Source organism: Lucilia cuprina, chromosome 5, assembly GCF_022045245.1.
Source record: "Lucilia cuprina isolate Lc7/37 chromosome 5, ASM2204524v1, whole genome shotgun sequence".
NCBI lineage: Eukaryota > Metazoa > Arthropoda > Insecta > Diptera > Calliphoridae > Lucilia > Lucilia cuprina.
Window position 1 is genome coordinate 50,718,012 of NC_060953.1, and position 19,702 is coordinate 50,737,713.

Sequence of the window (19,702 nt, forward strand, 5' to 3'; positions counted from 1 at the left end):
AGTGTGATAGTTTACAATTTTGTTTGGTTTATTTTTGTTTCTGTTCTTTTTTTCTTATACTGAAATGTCAATTTATTTATGAATTGACTTGATGCAGCTATAAACAACTTTCTAGTTGGTGGTATAAATCAGTGACATACAATATTTGATTTGATATTTCATTATAATCTTTGAAATGAAATTTATAAAACTTGATACATGAGTATTTACTTAAATCGATATTAGCTAGCAATCATTTAAACATTTGTAAAAGTATTTAAATTAATCGAGAGTTTTTTTTTTTTGTATATTAACATTTTAGCCACTTTTCATTTTATAAAGGATATACTTTTGAATTACTATTTAATCTTACAATAACAAACAAATTTAATTTCATGCCATAAACGGCAAGGACACCAGAACGTATGAGTAATAATATTAAAATCATATCACATCAAAAAACAAACATACATTATTACCATTCAATTAAAAAAAAAATAATAAATATTTAATAATTATTAATAATAATCTTTATTTATACCAAATTAAGTCCCAAAACTTTTTCATTTGAGTGCGTTAACAAAACTTTTTGAATTTTCCACATAATTATTGAAATATTTGCATTTAACGATATCTGTATTAATTTTCATAATTTTGTTTTCAATAGCGAAATTTGTGATATGTTAAGAACAATATTTTTATAAATATGCATGTATTACGTATTATGCAAATTTAAGAACAAAAATTATATTAAAGCCAGGTATGGATATTTTAAAAAACTTAATTATTTTAAAGATTTTTAATATAAATTGCCTTGTCTTGTACTGCATGGGGAGGTTTATGGAATCAGTATATAAATCAGTAGATGTTTTGAGTTGTCTGTTCAGCTATTGACTGGTTAATTGATAAGTCTTTTATGGCTTTGACAAGTCTATGGGCCACTGAATTGAGTCCATTGTGTAGCCTATTAACGAGCCTGAAAACTATTCTAAGGACTATTTTATTTGCAGGAGTATGGACTAATCAATGGCACATATCTTAGCCTATCGATTAGACTAATGGCTAGTTCATGAATTGTACTTGACTAGTCTTCAGACTGGTCTCTTGGCCAGTCAACTGATAACTATATCGACTGGTTATTGACTAGTCTATGAACTGATCTTTTTACAAGGTTATATATTCATTCAAAGACTAGTCAACTGACTGATCTATAAAATACTCTGTTAACTAGTATATACATTATACATTATAACTATAGACTGATCTATTTATTAGTCTCTACTCTATGGACTACTCCTATGATTGATCTGTGGGTTGGTCGATTGAAAAGTCTAGGACACATCAAAATCTTCTTTGTTCACTGGCCTATTGACAAGTTTATGCGCTAGTCTACTGACTAGTGTATGGGTTAGTGTATGATTCTATAGAATATCTTATGCACCATTTTTATGGAATACGTTTTGCTAGTTCTATTATCAAAATTATGCATTATTCGATTGACTATTTTATTACACATAATATGAGTTAGTTAATAAACTGGTCAATAGGTCATCGACTAGTCTATCGATTAGTCTAATGACTAGTTTTTAGACATGGCCATCCTATTGGTTTTCAGACAGTCTGGCCTATTGACTAGAATGTACATAGAGTGAAAAAAACGTTTAAAAATTGTACACGCTTGCTACCAAATTGACACCAATGTGTTTATATCCATTTCTAAGTTATGTACGAATAGTTGTCAAATCAACAACAAAAATATAAAAAAATACACAACGTTATCATGTGAACAAAAAAAAATAATGTCTTACCAAAGCGTCAATGCTATGGTGTTAAGCAGAACGTTGTGTTATTGAAATAACAACAATTCGTTGTCGAAATTACAGCGATGCATTCCCGAAATGATATATAGTTAAAATTTAATGACATGAATGCTTTGTTGCAATGACAACGATGCGTTGTTTAAATTACAACCGTGGTTATCAAAATGATAACTGAGAGTTATTTAAATTTTATACACGTTGCGTGGTAAGCTTACTTTAGACAATGGATTGTATCAATTTCGGTACTTTTCTACCCGGTTTTTTTCCTCTGTGTAGATTGATCAATTAACTGCTTATTGAAAGGTCGTTTGACTAGGCTATTGATCTATTGACTAGCCCAATAACTATTCTATAGGCTCTGCAATCAATGAAAAGTCTGTGAACTAGTCTTAGAAGTATTATATGGACTAGTCTATGAACTGGTTAATCGTATGGACTGGAATACGATTTATTTAGTCTACTACTATTGCCTACGCTATGAACTTCTCTTTTGACTAGTCAATAAACTGGTCTGTGGACTAGTCTATGAAGCAGTCTACTGAATGGTATATGATCTAGTCTATGGACTAGTTAGGAATCTAGATAGGCATGATTCCTAACTAGTCCATAGACTAGATACAAGCTAAGGAATAGACTATTGAGTCGACTATTGGTCTGAACCAGTCTATGGACTGTAACTAGCCTATGAACTCGTTTATCGTATGGACTAGAGTATAAGACTACTATTGACTGGGCTATGAATTTTTTAATAACTAGTCTATGGACAATTCTATTGACTAGTTAATAAAGTTATCTTTAAACAAGCGTTATGTATGGACTAGTCTATGGACTGCTGTATGAATGAGTCTATCTACTAGTATGTGATCATGCTAGGGTATGGTAATTTAAGTTGTCAATAGATTAGACTATTAATTATTCCATCGAATAGTATATATTCTGGTCTATTAACCATTCTATGGGCTATTAACTATCCGATGTTTATTCGTTAGTATTTGGACAAATAATTGCCCAAAAGGTCTGAAAAAATTGTAATGTAACTCAATTTGACATCCCTGATTGGAACAAATGTTTTTTTAATACATTCAAAAAATATGAAAAATATTCACTCATACGAAATGTTAATGTGTGAATGTTTTTATTATTGATATATATATATATTTGTGTTTTTAATACTGCATGACTTGGTTTATTTGCAATTCGTAATTTATCAGAAAACAACGATAAAGAAAAAACATTAAACTTTATATAAAATATATTGTATATATTTCATATAGCTATAATTTTGAAGCTTTTTGATGACTTAAAGAAAAATTCGTTTAAAAATAATGTCATGTTTCATAGCTTCATAGATCATAAATGCTTTACTAGTAGTAATAAATTTACTTTAACATTCCTCATACATACTTGTTGCAGTTTTAATTCTTAAAATACGTAATCTCTTTACATCATTACATTTTAGCCTAAAGCAATGCACATAATATAAAAACACCTGCAAGTATGAGTAATATTTATATATTTACAATTACAATATTATTCATACGTTAAGTATGTAAAATGTTCTTTAAATTTTACCTTTACAAAATGTATGCATTTAAAAGTATTAACAACTTACACGTACATACTTTTTTCTTAAAATATATTTATACACTTAATATCCGTTTAAGTATTCAGTTTTTTTATTTGCATTATATGTAAGTTTATTTTGTTTGTTTTTCCAAAATTATATGCAAATTTGTTGAAACAAATGCTTTTCAGCCATTTAAATTTATACGACCAGTTTATTATTTTTGCAGAAAAAAACAAGAGCTGTGCCAATAAAAAAAGTAAAACATTTTCGACGACAAATATTCCAAAATGCTTATGGGCATAATTTCCCCAGACATACATAATACAGGTATTCAGAATCTGTACATTTTTTACTTATTTACATAAATGAGATTTTTTTAATCTCTTTGTTTGATGTTTTTTTTTGCTTTTTATTATTATTTTTTTAAATTTTTTATAAACATTTATTATTTACACAATTGTAAAAACATTGAGATAATGAGGGAAAAATGTTAAAAAAATCAAAATAATTTAATTTCGAAAAACTTTTCGATTTTTTTCTTTACCTGAAAAGTAGTAATTGCATAAGTAAGAAATTATTTGTAACTAATAAAGAATTGTCAATTAATGATGAACTATTAAACAGTTAATTATGATGTAATTTGTCATTAGTAACAGGATAATGGCAAACGAATTACAAAGTAAATGAGAACTTCCTGGTTACAAAATAACTGGGAATTAAATCAGATGTAATTGTCATCTACAATATTGACTAAATTATGAACTAATAATAATGTCATCAGTTAATTTTTTTACCTCATTTGACCCTAGCCCCCATACAAACTCCTTTCAGAAAATGACTTGAAGGTTAAAAATCAGCTAAAAACAATAATTACACTTTTAAATTTTAGATAAATAACTTTTAAAATAGACGTAAATTCCTCTACCAACATTTATAAGGATAGGTCCATATTTTCCCCTACTTCTCTTTGAGCCCTCTTGTAAAAAATTTAATTTTTTTTCCAAATATAGGTCAAAATGTCCCAGAATAAAGTTAAAAAAGATAATGCCTTATTTTTTTAAATAAACCCCACTTTTAACATACTGACTGGTGTAGGATATCATATAGTTAGCTATGCCCGACTATAAATTCGTACTTGTTTAAATTTCACAATATTTCTTAAACGAAATGTACAATATGTGGTATAATGTAAAAGGTTTTTTGAAGCCAAGTTTAGTGGTGCGCAAAATTGTGAAAACATTTTATTTGTATTAGTGAAAAAACTAACAATAAATATTTTGGAATATGACAATTATGAACAGACGATTATTTATTTATACATCATTGGATGCGGCTTAAAAGTCCCTTTCAAACGATACCCCATATTGGATATTTTTTATCAAAACAAAAAACTTAATCTTTTATTATTTGGTTCAGCTCACGAACAGTCATCGCTAGATTTAAAATCTTTTGGGAATCATCATAAAACAAAGCAAGGAAAATTTTGAGTTGGCTTTCCATATAAAATGAGTAGATTTTAATGTCTATATATCAAATTTGAAGAAAAACACCTTAAAGCAATGTTGTGCGCTCCTTAACCAGTTCTTTAAGTTGGAATCGAACTCCCTCCCACCTACGGTCTAGCTGAATAGAACACTAACCAATAACCAACGGGAGCTCTCAAAATTGAATGCTTTCAAAGGTGCTCTATCGGGCCTGTTGTGCGCAGCTTAACCAGTGCTTTGAGTTGACATCAAACGCACCACCTACGGTTTCTATAAAAATAGAACACAAACCAACTGAAGGTCATTTAGTTAGGTAGTTAGTTTGTTAGATAGTTTATTTAGTTAGTTAGTTAGTTAGTTAGTTAGTTAGTTAGTTAGTTAGTTAGTTAGTTAGTTAGTTAGTTAGATAGATAGATAGATAGATAGTTAGTTAGTTAGTTACTTAATTAATCAGTTCGTTAGATTTGAATAAATGTGTGTTAACTTTGTGTTACATATCCCAGCAGCTCGCCGGGGCAGTCCCGAACTGACCTCCAAACCTACCATTTGTGGTGGCCCCTAGCCACCTGACTACCCAGGTGATCAACCATTTTAACATGGCTTGTCCTACGAGGAAGTCAATCGTCACTCTACACCCTACAAAGAGGCAGTTAAAGATTGCCTCCGCTCTCGCTTACAAAAGGGACACTAAAGTGACGACTGCCTTTATTCTCGTTTACAAAGAGTTTACGAATACGAATTGGTGTCAGCCAGGTGGTAAGATTTTAATGGAACTAAAATTGTGTCTACTCTCTAGAATACTATATGACAATAATGTGACGATTGACCCAAAAGATATAAATTTGAGTCAATAAGATGGTGGCATATTAGTAGTAAGTAATAATCATTTCTCCAAAAGATGGGTTAAATAACTACTTTCGGAAATACAACAAAAAAACTACTTTTAAGAGTATAATTTCCAAGTTACTTGAGGACAGTAAAAAAACGACTGTTTCCGCTCCCGCTTACAAAGAGGACACTAAAGTGACGACTGTCTTCATTCTAGATTACAAATGGTACTTTCTTGACGAATAACCCAAAACATACGTATTCCATGTGGAAATTACTGTATTTTTCGTATGCATTGAATCTTTGTCGAACTGCTGGGAATTTTGGCCTAGACCAATACAGTGAAAAGAGTGGTCTGAGTTTAAGTTGATGTTCGTAACGCACCTTAAAGTACCGCGTTGTCGCGTTGCGTACTTCTACCTTTATATTGCGACGAACTTCAGCACAGACAATTATTATATAAATATAAATCTATAGAGCATTTTAACGGAATCGATCCATATTTTCTCCTATCCCTCGTATAAAGCCTTCTTTAGAAAATTAGTTTTTTTGTCAATAAATTTCCTAAAAAAATCAAAATCAAATTAATAATCAAGATTAATTCTTTATTATTCTATTTCACATTCATAACTAGTGTAGGTTATCATATGGTCGGACATGCCTGCGTATACTTCCTTACTTGTGTTTCAATTAAATTTATAATTTTTAGAGAAAATATAAGAAACTGAAACTAAAATTTTAAGCACATTTTTAGTTTGAAGAATTAATTAAAATTTAATAAGTTGTAATTATTAACATAATAACTATTTATTTCTTTTTTTTTGCAAAAGGGTGTTGTAAAATTTTTAAATTCAAAATAAAATGTTTTACAAAGTAAATAAATAGCATTTAATTGCTATAAAGCAAAAACTATGAAAATTTTTTAATTAGTATTTCGTTTGATAATTTAACTAGTCTATGAAAGGTTTTTATTTAAAATAAAAAATAACATTTATCACTATGTGGGTCATTTCTAAACATGTATGCTAATTAATTATGAAAATAATTTAAATTATAACATTTAAATATTTATAACTTAAATATAGATATTTACTAACTTTTATTAATTTGTTTCTGTTTTGTGTAAACTTTCAATCTGTTAAATGTTAAATGCTGTCTGCCACTGTTGAGATTTGAAGAAGTTTGTGTTGATGCTCTGCTGCCTTTACAATAACCACAGAAAATGAGCTTGAAATTTTCATTCTTTCTTTAGTTTTTTTGGAGTTTTAATTGAATTTTTCACTTCTTTTGTTTGGATTGTTTTTCTTAATACTTGATTTTGTGTAAGAAAGAGAAAAATATATATTTTAATTTTTTTTATTCTATATAATTTTCACTTAATACTCAACTACTTTTATGATTATTTTTCCTATTTTTTTTTCTTTCTTAACAACTACTTTTCTATTTTGTGTTCATCTTATGTATATATTTCTTTTCTTAACTTTTGGCTTATTAAATTTTTTTTATTTGGGTTTTGTTCCAGACTTAAGTTGAGTTCAGTTTTCTTACGAAGAAAAGGTAGTTAAAAGTAGTTGAATGAATGAGAAAAGCTAAAAGTGGAATTAAGAAAAATACAAATCCACATTGCGTGAAAAGTTTAAGTGTTGACTAATTAATTTCGATTTTTTTTTTCTATTTCAGTTATTTTTGCTTCAAGTTTTTTTGTCTTTCGGTTCCGCTTTTAGAATTTATTTAGATTTTAATGGTGGTTTAAATGAAGAAATTTTTCATTTCATGTTTTTCTACTCTCTATCATTATATTTAACTTCAAATAATTCTTTTATTATTGTTCCCTAGGAATCAGGCAGCACAAAAAAATGTATAAAATGATTATTTAAACATTCAGTTGTTTAATCAGTTTTTCATGATTTTTTTTCCTTTTGTTCCCGGTATTTAGTAAAAGTGATTTGGAATCCTTCAAGCGTAATAAGAATAATGAAATTTTTAAATTTAGTTTTGTAATTGTAAAGAAATGTTGAATTAAATGATAAGGAATACCAATAAAATTAGTTTTTTGTTATCAACATAACAGACCACATCGTAATACGTTTTCATTTGAGGCTCAATAACATTTATTTTAAAAACTTTGTAAAAAAAATTATAATTCCCACAAATTCTTTATCTCATGTTTTATTAGTGCTAAACAAATAAAATATTTCCATTTTGTTGGCAAGTGCAAAAAAATTTTGATTTAACAATTTCTATTTTACTTTTAACTTTTATTTTGTGTAAACAATTGTCTCGCTCTGAAAAACGTAACAATCTGAAATAAATAAATTCAACAATTGTTTTTCATATTTTTTTTCTTTTTATACAATTTGAAAAAGAATTTTTTGGAAAAACAAAGTTTGGTTTATTTGTTATTATTATTGTTGTTTTTCTTTTTACTGCATCAACACAACAGATTCTATATTGTTTAAATCGGAAAAATCTACACACTCTTTCATTGATTTTATAAATAGTTGTATGCACTTCAACTAACATAAAGTAGTTAGTTGAACAATAACATTGTTGCATATTTGTTTAAAATGAGAGAGAAATAGGGATTCTTAAACATTTTTTCCAATTTTATTAGCGCATAACTAGAACTGAACTAGAACTGAACTAGAACTGAACTAGAACTGAACTAGAACTGAACTAGAACTGAACTAGAACTGAACTAGAACTGAACTAGAACTGAACTAGAACTGAACTAGAACTGAACTAGAACTGAACTAGAACTGAACTAGAACTGAACTAGAACTGAACTAGAACTGAACTAGAACTGAACTAGAACTGAACTAGAACTGAACTAGAACTAAACTAGAACTGAACTAGAACTGAACTTCAAATCAATTAAGACATTGTCAATAGCTGTTATTTAAGAACCCCTTGTTTGAAACTATTTCCGCAATAGAAATAAAACTTAAATCAAAAGCTTTTCACAATGCGAGTACAACATGTGAATAAATAAAATAACAAGAAACAATAGACAAATGTAGTCAGCTAAAGCCAATCATCATCTAAATAACAACAGTACTTCACAATACTTGTTAAAGTAAAAAAACTAACAGCGATCAAATCTGACATTTTAACAATGTACCAACCCCATACAAATAAACAACTAAAGATTTAAAATATTTATGTAGGTTAGAATATTTTAAATATAGATTTGAATAAAAGTTTTATTTTTATTTTATTTTTAAATGCAAAGAAGCTACAAAATTAAGTAATTTAATTAAAAAAAAACATTTTAGGCATATTATATAGTTAATCGACAGAAATCTATTTCTAATTTAATTCCCTTTAAAAATGTATATTTTTTTAGAATCAATATGTCTAATATATTAGAACATTTATGAGCATTTTTTCAAATATAATGTTATTTATAACACCCTAGTGTTAAAAATAATTTAACATATTGTTATTTCTTCAATATTTATAAACATTTTAGGAAAATATCTCAAAACCAAAACAAATTTTTCAATTGCATGTCTGGATGGATTTCACATATTCAAGTGCACTTAATGTCTCACCTCGTAGTTGCAAAAAGGTTAAAATTACCGGCTTTTGTTTGAAAAATTCCAACCAGAAAAAAAGCTCAGAGTGTTGATATTCTTTAAGCCAAAGTTTAGTGAACACTTAAATTTGAATAGTTTTGGATAACGCATTTGCTTGTTGATCCACGTGTGTGTGTTTGTATGTAATTGTTTGTTTTTTCAACTGATAGTTTTAATCATGAATAGAAAACATTGCTTTTGGAGCAGCAGTAGTAGCAAAAAAAAAAAATAGTCTACATTTGTATGCATGAACTTTTGCTCAAAATTGAAGTACAATATTGTCATTCACAACGACTGGCGCAGAAATGAAACTCACATTCACTCATACAGATACACAATTACAAATACTTACACAAACATGAACATAAACATACGACTATAACAACAATCTAACACTTTGTATGTGCAGGAGTGTGTCAAAAAGTTGATGCTGTCAGCAACATGACCAACACTTGCACTACAATAAACTGACACTCATAAGAATGAATGAGTGAACAGTGTTTATAAAAAGTTATTAGAATGTGTTTTGCAGGAAATTGAGGAAACAATTTCAAAATATATTACAATCACAATAAAATTTTATTTTAAATAAATGTAAAAACCATGTCTTAATAATATAAAATAAAGAGCGTATACGTAACATTAATTTGTACAAATAACAGAATATAAATCATACGCCATATTGTTACAAACAAATTTTGGTTTTCAGACAATCAAAAAGAAAAATTACTTTTTATAAAATATTTTATGTCTAATAAAATTTCAAAAAATAAAATGACATAGTTTATATCTAGAATTACTCACAAAAATGTTATACTATTCCATTACACTGTAAAGGTTAACTCACTCTCTCTCTCTCAAAAATGATTATGCTCCACGTACATATTCCGTTCACATACATAAATGTCATATAAATTGTAGTAGTTCGACAAAAGCATTGCTGTTATGTCAAAAAATATGTTTTTACCAATTTCCTTTTTTTAAACAGCCTGCTTTCGCTACGAAATCAAATTGTTTTTTTCTTCCTTTATTCAAATAAAAAAAACATCCAGAATGCAATAAGTGGTTGACAGTTATGCTGGCAAAAGTCACATATTTGTTACCCTTAGATGAAAGATTCTGCATGAGTTACAAATATTTATCTACAGAATATTTCATAAATAAAATCAAACATTATAGGGAGATATTCCATGCAAATATTGGGTATTGCGAAAAAAGGCTATGCATAGGGTGCAAAGGATATTTAATAAAGACAATACAAAATAAATATTTAACGTTTGGAAATTGAAGAGTAGCCACACTAGCTCAGTTCTAGTTCAGTTCTAGTTCAGTTCTAGTTCAGTTCTAGTTCAGTTCTAGTTCAGTTCTAGTTCAGTTCTAGTTCAGTTCTAGTTCAGTTCTAGTTCAGTTCTAGTTCAGTTCTAGTTCAGTTCTAGTTCAGTTCTAGTTCAGTTCTAGTTCAGTTCTAGTTCAGTTCTAGTTCAGTTCTAGTTCAGTTCTAGTTCAGTTCTAGTTCAGTTCTAGTTCAGTTCTAGTTCAGTTCTAGTTCATTGCCTATTCAATCCTCTTAGTTTTAATACAGTTATTAAATTATGCTCATATTCTTTAAGATTAACAGTTTTTGACACTTAAAGTAGGGTGCAGTTATCGAGTACGAAAAAAACAACAAACATTTCATTGGAGTGTCGATATATTTTGAGTTTAGTGCCATAATTTTATTTTTACAAGTGCGAATCCATGGCCATGGTTTTTTCCTTGTTGTGTTCATTTTTGTTTAACTTTTAATTCTGTTTATTGTAGTTGTTGTGAAATTTTTTCATCATTATACCCTACACCACTATTTCAGTAGAAAAATGTACGAAAATTTAAGTCCTTACATAAATATTTGTTTCACGTATAAACAATACAATTCGTCTGTGAGTTTGAAATTTTTATTGCATGTGGACCTTGTACAGGTGCGATGAGTTATTATGGACCGAGAAAATAAGTAGTATATTTACAAACATATTCCTCTCGAGCTTTACTCTGACGTCAATGTAATTAATGAATGACGATGGTTGTACTCTTCAAATTCGAAAAAAAATCATTAATGTATAGTATCATGTATGGTCAGGTAGGTCTTACTATAATTTCTTATTTGTATTTTGTTTTTGTGAAACTATTTTTTTCTTTTTAACAGATTTTCACTTTTTTTTGGTGGCAAACATTCAAATGCAGTATATTTTTCATTTATTAACACTTGGAAAACGATTCTGTGGGTACTTGTACCAACAAGTGAACATATGAGATGAGTTGTGTTACGATGTTCAAAACAGAGTGTACTAGTAAAAGGGTTACTAATTTTCTTAATATATTACTTTAAAATTTGGCCAACTATGAATAGCTTTGTTCTATTTAAACTACTCAAAATTTGTAACTAGTCAATTAGGCTTTGAAACCATAAAAAATTTTACAAGAACTGTCACTTTAAAAAAATTTTTCATTGAAAATTCTAAAAATTTCTATATGCACTACTTGCATCACCCTTTTTTATCCACTAAATTTCTGAGTATGCTGCATGCTATTGAATAACTAGCGAATGTGTGTGTGTGTAGATATAGTACATTTTCATCGATGTGTTTGTAAAACAGAGTGTTTGTGCATATATGTATGTATGTGAAGCAAACATGCCAACTGAAAATTGATTATAAAATGATTTATGAGTAAACCCGGTCATATTGCATCATTCGTTGTATATGTATGTGTATTTTATATTCAACAAATGTATGTGTTTGTGTTTAAATGCACGTCTGGATTGATCTACTTTCAACATTGTTGCCACAATTTTAGTTACTGCCTTTTTATGATTTATTTTTTTTTTTTTATTTAATAATTTTTTTTTCTTTTGATACCAAAAGTAATAATGATTTCCACACTATATTTTCATTTCAATCTTTATTATAGAAGTTAAATTTACAGTTATCATCAGAATGTGACACACACAGACAAGGCGAGTAATAGTGTTGAAGTTAAGACTTCAAAAAGTTAATTAAATTTTTATTTAAAATATAATTAAACATTTTATTAAATAAGTGAATAGTTTTGTTTAAACATATTACATTAAATTATTATTATTGGATTTAATAACTATAAAGTAATTTAAAAATTCTTTATAGACCTTAACATAGTAAGGTGACTTTTTTTATGTGAAAGTTGTCCTTATACAGTTAAGTATGAGGACAATTTTCTATATAAAAGAAAAAAAAAACAACAGAAAATAAAATACTTAATATGGAGTTTTATACCGCTAGTAATAAATGTGTATGTGTTTTTTAATTCTTGAAATATTTCATATTTCTGCAATAAACAATCTAAGTCATTGTAAATAGCAAAATAGTGGTAGTGGTAAATCACACACACACATACCCAAGCATAATAACAAAAAGATAGACTGAAACACAAACAGACAGACACATTTGTAAGAGTAGCTAGCTATTCAATAAACAAACTGTTCTTATTGCAACTTTTGCCAGAAACCCGGTTATAACTTGCCGACATATCAAGACAAGCAGACAGACAATACAAACGTATATTGTGCAACATAGTGGTGCAGCAAAATATGTATAACAATATATTGTTATAACACAAATATATGTACATATATTTAGTTTAGTATAAAATATTTAAGACAAATACTACATTGAAATATATTTATGTGTGTTAAAATGAACACATACACACACATGCACTCAACACTCAAACACTTTGACTTACATATACAAGAATGCATAAATATGCAATGTGTATGTGTGTCTGTATGTTAAAAAGGAGTTATTGTATATTGTGAAACGTTAGTAAATTAATATTGCAATATATTGTGCTGAAAATACACAAAAGGATATATGAAGGTACCAACCATACATCATTGTAACACCTGTATGTTTATACATATTTACTGTATTGCAGTTATTCTTTTCATTTTGTGTATTTGTAATAAAATATGTTACCAGTGCAGTCAGTCAGTCAGTCAGTACAGTATTTGGTCAGTTTGATATGGATCTAGGATAGTTTAAGAAAATTAAACTAAAGATCATTTAACAAAATACGGAATATATGAATTCATGCCTAAGATTCTTGTGACTCAAAAGATTATGAAGTAGAGAAAAGTTGAGATCATAAACTGGACTATGTATATCAGAAGCTGTTGAGGAAATTGTAATTTGGACTAGTCTATAGTTGAGTTTCTAGATATATCTTTGGTCGAAGCTATAGACTGACTATAAAACTGGCTTAATCTATATAGACTAAAAATATTGAATAAGCACACAATAGTCAATAGACCCGACTATTGCGTGCCTTCGATCCTGATCGAACCTTTTCGTACTTCCAAAAGTATTTTTTTCGAATTTGGGGGATGGGGGCTTTCTTTCCCCGGGGGCTTACTCGCCTGCTGTAGATTAACCTTAAACCAAGTTGTCGTGTCACTAGACCAGACTTTGGTCGAGCCTTTAGATCAGTCTTTAAATGGAACTGAATATAGTCGAACCTATAAACGAGTCGGGTATCTAGACCATACTATAGTATAGTCTCTAGAACAGACTATTTAGGAGTATATTTAGCTCAAACTATAGTGGCGATTATAGACTATATTATAGTTGAAATTCAGCACTCTATTCATCAATTCAATTCAAGCTGTAATTGAAAGTATATTTTATGGATTAGATAAGAGTTAGAGTCGTAGACCAAACTATAGTGAGGTCTAGAGTTCAGCTTAATTTATGGGCTCAACTTCATAATAGTCTAGACCAGACAATAAACGAGTCTCTAGATTAGACTATAGTTGAAACTCTAGATCAAACAATTATCAGTTCTGTAGATTATAATACAAGAAAGCTATTCGAAACTAAAGATCACACTACATTCCAAGCTATGGTGTATCATATTATAGTAGAAGCTGTATTTCTAGACCGAGTATCTTGACCAGGCAACAGTTCTGAATATAGTATGTCGCAGTTTATCGAACTGTAGTCGAAACATAGTTCAGGTAGTCTACAGTTTTAACTATAGACTAATCTTTAGTCAAAATTATCGACTAGATTTTTTATCGTGACTATGGACCATAATAAGTGAATAAAAGTCTGTAGAAATGGATTTATGGGACTTTTTCGTTCTTTATCTGCTGTTTTTGGGGTTTTCTGAATCAGATCTGTAAGGTTGTGTCTGTAAGCCAATTGGTGATATGCTGACTTATTAGACTGGGGTTTGTGAGCTTGACTACCACCAGTTTAATCATAGTCACTCAGTTCGGTGAATTTGTTCAGAATATAACTTGTAATTGTATAAAAGAGGTGTTTCATCTAAATCAACCGGTTCTTTAATGGAATCAGTAAAGACAATAGTATAGCAGGTACTATTTATGAGACAAAAAAATTTATACAAAATATTTAAACATAATTTTTGATCCCATCCTGTATTTAATATATGAATGTATATAGGTAATATATTAACTTAATAAAGTATAACTGTAGTTTAAATATATTTAATTTTATATATAGTTTTTTTCTCCATATACTTAGTTTCTTCACACTTTTCCATTTCAAACATTTTGATATTCAGTCCCTTTCCAAAGATATTTATAACACATTCAACAAACCAAACAAAAATGCAATGTTCACTTTAATTTCACAAAACTCTCTGACAATAAAACGAAAAAAAGGAACTTCACAAAAAATGTATGTTCATCTAAAGGTCAGTGGAGGACTGTAAATAAGTTTAAATGGATAGGAAAAGTTCAACTGAAATATAGTGATGATGTTCGCTAATAAGAAATTTAATATAAAAAGAACAAGTAGAAATGTAGAGTCGGGCATAGCTGACCTTATAATATCCTACACCTGTATACGAATAAAATGATTTAGTTTTCATAATAAAACATTTAAGTTGAATTGTACCTTTCCTCATATATACTTAAGCTATTTAGTGTTAATTAAAACTGTGTATATTTAAGTAAAATTTTAATGGGGGCTCTTTATAGGAGATAGGGTCAAATGAGGCCCTATAATTATAAAGTTCATCAGGGTATTAAGACTAGTATAGAACTTGGTTTTGCAGCTTTTTGTCGATATACAAGTATATTAAACATAATTATGAACTTAAAAGCCCTATTTGGCGGGTTCAGTTTTATGGGGCCTAGATGAAATAATGGACCGATGTTAACTATTTTCAATAGGCTTCGTCTACAGCACCATAAAAGATCATGTGCCAAATTTCATTCAATTATCTTCAAAATTGAGACCTGTAGTTTGATTACATGAACGGACAGACGGACGGACGTAGCTAAATCGACTCAGAAAATGATTCTGAGCCGATTGGTATGCTTTAAGATGGGTATAGGCCAAATATTATTGTGCGTTACAAACATCAGCACAAAGCCAACATACCCTCCCCACTAAAGTGGTGTAGGGTATAAACAACAAGTAAGAATGTACAGTCGGGCATGACCGAACATTGGTGATTCTACACTATTGTGTATGTTAAAAATATGGATTATTAACGTCTTCATTAAAGTTATTTATGCAAAACATAATTGTGATTTCTGAAGGGGTCTTTATATGGAAACTAATGAAGCTCGATTATGATGAAAACCGACATTATTATTTAGACTTATATAAAACTAAATTGTGCCGAATTTAATAGAGATAGTAAAACATTTGACACAATAATATCAAAAGACCTCTTCGTAAAGTACTGTTGTATGGGGGATAGACGAAATAAAAGACCGATTTTAACAATTTTCAATAGGTAGCGTCCTTGCAAATGTATGTGCCAAATTTCATGAGATTATGTTTCATTATGTGACCTGTTTTACATGGACACACAGATGGACAGACAGACTCACGGACAGAAGGACAGACGGACATAGCTAAATCGACTCAGAAAGTGATTCTGAACCATTTGATATTATAGTAGGTGATTCTGAGTCATTTGATATTAAAGTAGGTGTAGGACCAATAGCTTTAGCTATTACAAAAATCAGCACAAAACGCATAACAACCTCCCCACTTTAATGGTGTAGGGTATAAAAGTTGTATTTTAACAGTTGATTTACTACACACAATAACTCTCTATTAAGTTTTCTTTAGCTATAAAGTTGTACAAGTTATAAATTCAGTTAAATAACATTTATCGGTTTTCGTTTTTAGCAAAGAAAAAGTGTTGATTGTCTGCAAAACGGGCCGTTGCATTTCGAACAACTAAGAGTGTATAGATTTTTTCAACTATAAAAATATTATTTTCATTATTTTTTATTAAAAATTGAAATTGGCGTTTTTTTTTATCAACGAAATTTTATATGACCAGTGTATGAGAAAATGGTAAATGCTTTATATATATTTATGTTTTTCCATTTACTTCTTTACAAATTTTCTTATAAATATTTATGATTTATTTGTGTTTATCTCTATTGACATCAAATAGATATTTTAGTAAAAAAAATATATAAAAAGAAAAACCTGACAAATATTTTTATTAAGACTATTTTAAAAGGTATTATTTAGAAAAAATTTTTTTCTATTTAAGAATGAAATGGCTTTAAATAAATTATTTTCTTTTGGCATAAAATTTCTTGTAAATATTTTCTTTATACACATAACATTCATATTCGATCGAGATTTATTTTATTAAATTTACAACTATTTAATTATTATTTTGTTATAATATTATTTTAAATAAATGTGTATATACTTTATTCAGTATCCAGTGTTATTTTTTTTACATTTTGAAAATTATTTTTTATTATTATATATTTTATGAAAAAAATAATTTTAATTTATTTGCTTACAAATTACAACTGCATTTATGTAGATACTAGCTATACCCAAAGTGCTTTGCTGCTTAAAAGCAATATTTAAGTAAATAAGTAAGAAATTATAGTCCGGCGAAGCCTATATTTTTTTCATAATAAAACATTTAAGTTGAATTGTACCTTGCCTAAGATATACTAAAGCCATTTGTTGTTGAATAAAACTGCGAAAATTTAAATAAAATTTTGAAAAGGGTTTTTTATAGGGGCAAAGGTCAAAAGAGGCCTATAGTTATAAAGTTCATGAGGGTCATCAATTCTAGTATAGAACTTGGTTTTGCAACTTTTTGGCGACATAAAAGTTGTATGGGGGCTTTGTGAAAAAATGGACCTATATTAAACATTCAGTCATTTACGGTACCATAGAAAATAATATGCTAAATTTAATTGAATTATCTCTAAAATTGCGACATGTAGTTTGATTGCAAGGTTTCGGGGGTTCAGTTGTATTGGGGCTAGTTGAAATAATGGAGCGATCTTAACCATTTTCAATAGGCTTCATCCCTGTTGCAATAGAAGATCATGTACTAAATTTCATTGAATTATCTTCAAAATTGCGACCTGTACTTTGATTACAAGGTTTATATGGATGGACAGACAGAGAGACAGGCGGACGGATGGACAGACGGACAGATGGGCGGACATAGCTTAATCGACTCAGAAAATGATTCTGAGTCGATTGGTATACTTTAAGGTGCGTATAGGACAACTATTATTGTGCGTTACAAACATCAGCACAAACCTAATATACTCTCCCCACTAAAGTGGTGTAGGGTATAAAAAACCCACTTAACTATTTTGAAGATTCATTCAAATCTTCCATTTCCTCTAAATGTTCATATGAATGTCAAAATTATTTATTCAAGTTTCTATATTTTCTCAGATAAACAAATTATTTAATTTATTTATTTATTTATTTATTTATTTATTTATTTATTTATTTATTTATTTATGTATCTCTTATAGTTTTAGAAAAAAACGGAATTTTATGTTTTCACTCAAAACATCATCGTTCTTTGATAGAAAATAAAAGTGATCACAGATCTTACAGTTTTCGTAAAAAAACGGACTTCCATATTTTCACTTAAGATATCGGTATTTGGTAGAAAATATAAGTGATCACAGAATTCGCTCTTTTTTTGTATCTGTTAAAGTTTTCGAGAAAAGTGGAATTTTAAGTTTTCACTAAAAACATCGTTTTTTAGTAGAAAATAAAATGGATCACATATTTCTCTTGTTTTTGCTGTATGCCTTGCAGATTTTCTTTTATTTCTCACAGATTTCGCTTATTTTTGCTGTATCTCTTATAGTTTTCGAGAAAAACGGAATTTTACGTTTTCACTTAAAACATCGTTTTTATAGAAAATAAAAGTGATCACAGATTTCGCATGTCTTACAGTTTTCGTGAAAAAACGGACTTCCATATTTTCACTTAAAATATCGCTTTTTCGAGAAAAATGGAACTTTTTAACTTCACTTTTGTAATCTTTCTGTTTTTAACGTTAAATATTATTGAAATTAATCACTCTCCCTCCTTTTTTACCACCGAATATAAAAATTTCCAAAAATCCCTTCGTAGTGGTAGTACATAACCACGATTCTAGGCTTAATCGTTGAGACTATGCAATGATGAATAATCAGTCAGTCAGTAACGCTTCTCTTTTATATATACTTTTAGTTTGTGGATGTTTGTACATAAATATGCTTGCATAAAAAACATAAATATATTTATATAAATTTTAAAAATTCCTTTTTATATTATTTTTTAAATTTATTATTTTTTTAATACAACAATTTTTAAAACATTTGTTTTATACAGACAGATGTCAACAGTGTTTTAGCCTTTAATCCTTTTCAATTTCATTATGCACTCGTCAAATCATATATGATGATTTAATTACTTAATACTGCTACTACATTGGGCTACAAAAAATAAATGAGATGACACATTTTTATTTTTGAAAAATAAAACTGTACGTTTAGTGTTGTGTCAATTATTGAAGAGTTCGAACAACAAAAAGGTGTTCTTTTTTTTGTTTTTTTTTTCATTTAAAAAAGTTTTAATTTGTCTACGTTTATTTTTTTGTAATAATAAATTATTTTAATTTGTTTATCACCTTTGAAATTCAACAACGCCATGGTGACGCCGCAGGTGGTAACATTTTATTTTCTCGTTTCAAATGAAAGTAGGCTGTAAGGAATGTTAAAAGCATTTTAATAACCAACTAACTAACTAACTAACTAACTAACTAACTGACTAACTAACTAAGTATTTAACTAACTAACCACTGGCCTCGGAAAGTTAGTGGTTGGTGTTCTAGTCTTGTAGACCAGAGGTGGTGGGTTCGATTCCCACCCGCAGCACTGGTTAAGGAGAGAACAACAGGCCCGATAGAGGCCTAGGTGTATTTCTTCGGATTTGATTTCAAACAACCTAGCTACCTAACTAACAAACTAACTAACTAACTAACTAACTAATTAACTAACTAATTAACTAACTATCTATCTATCTATCTATCTATCTATCTATCTATCTATCTATCTATCTATCTATCTATCTATCTATCTATCTATCTATTTATCTATTTATCTATTTATCTATCTAT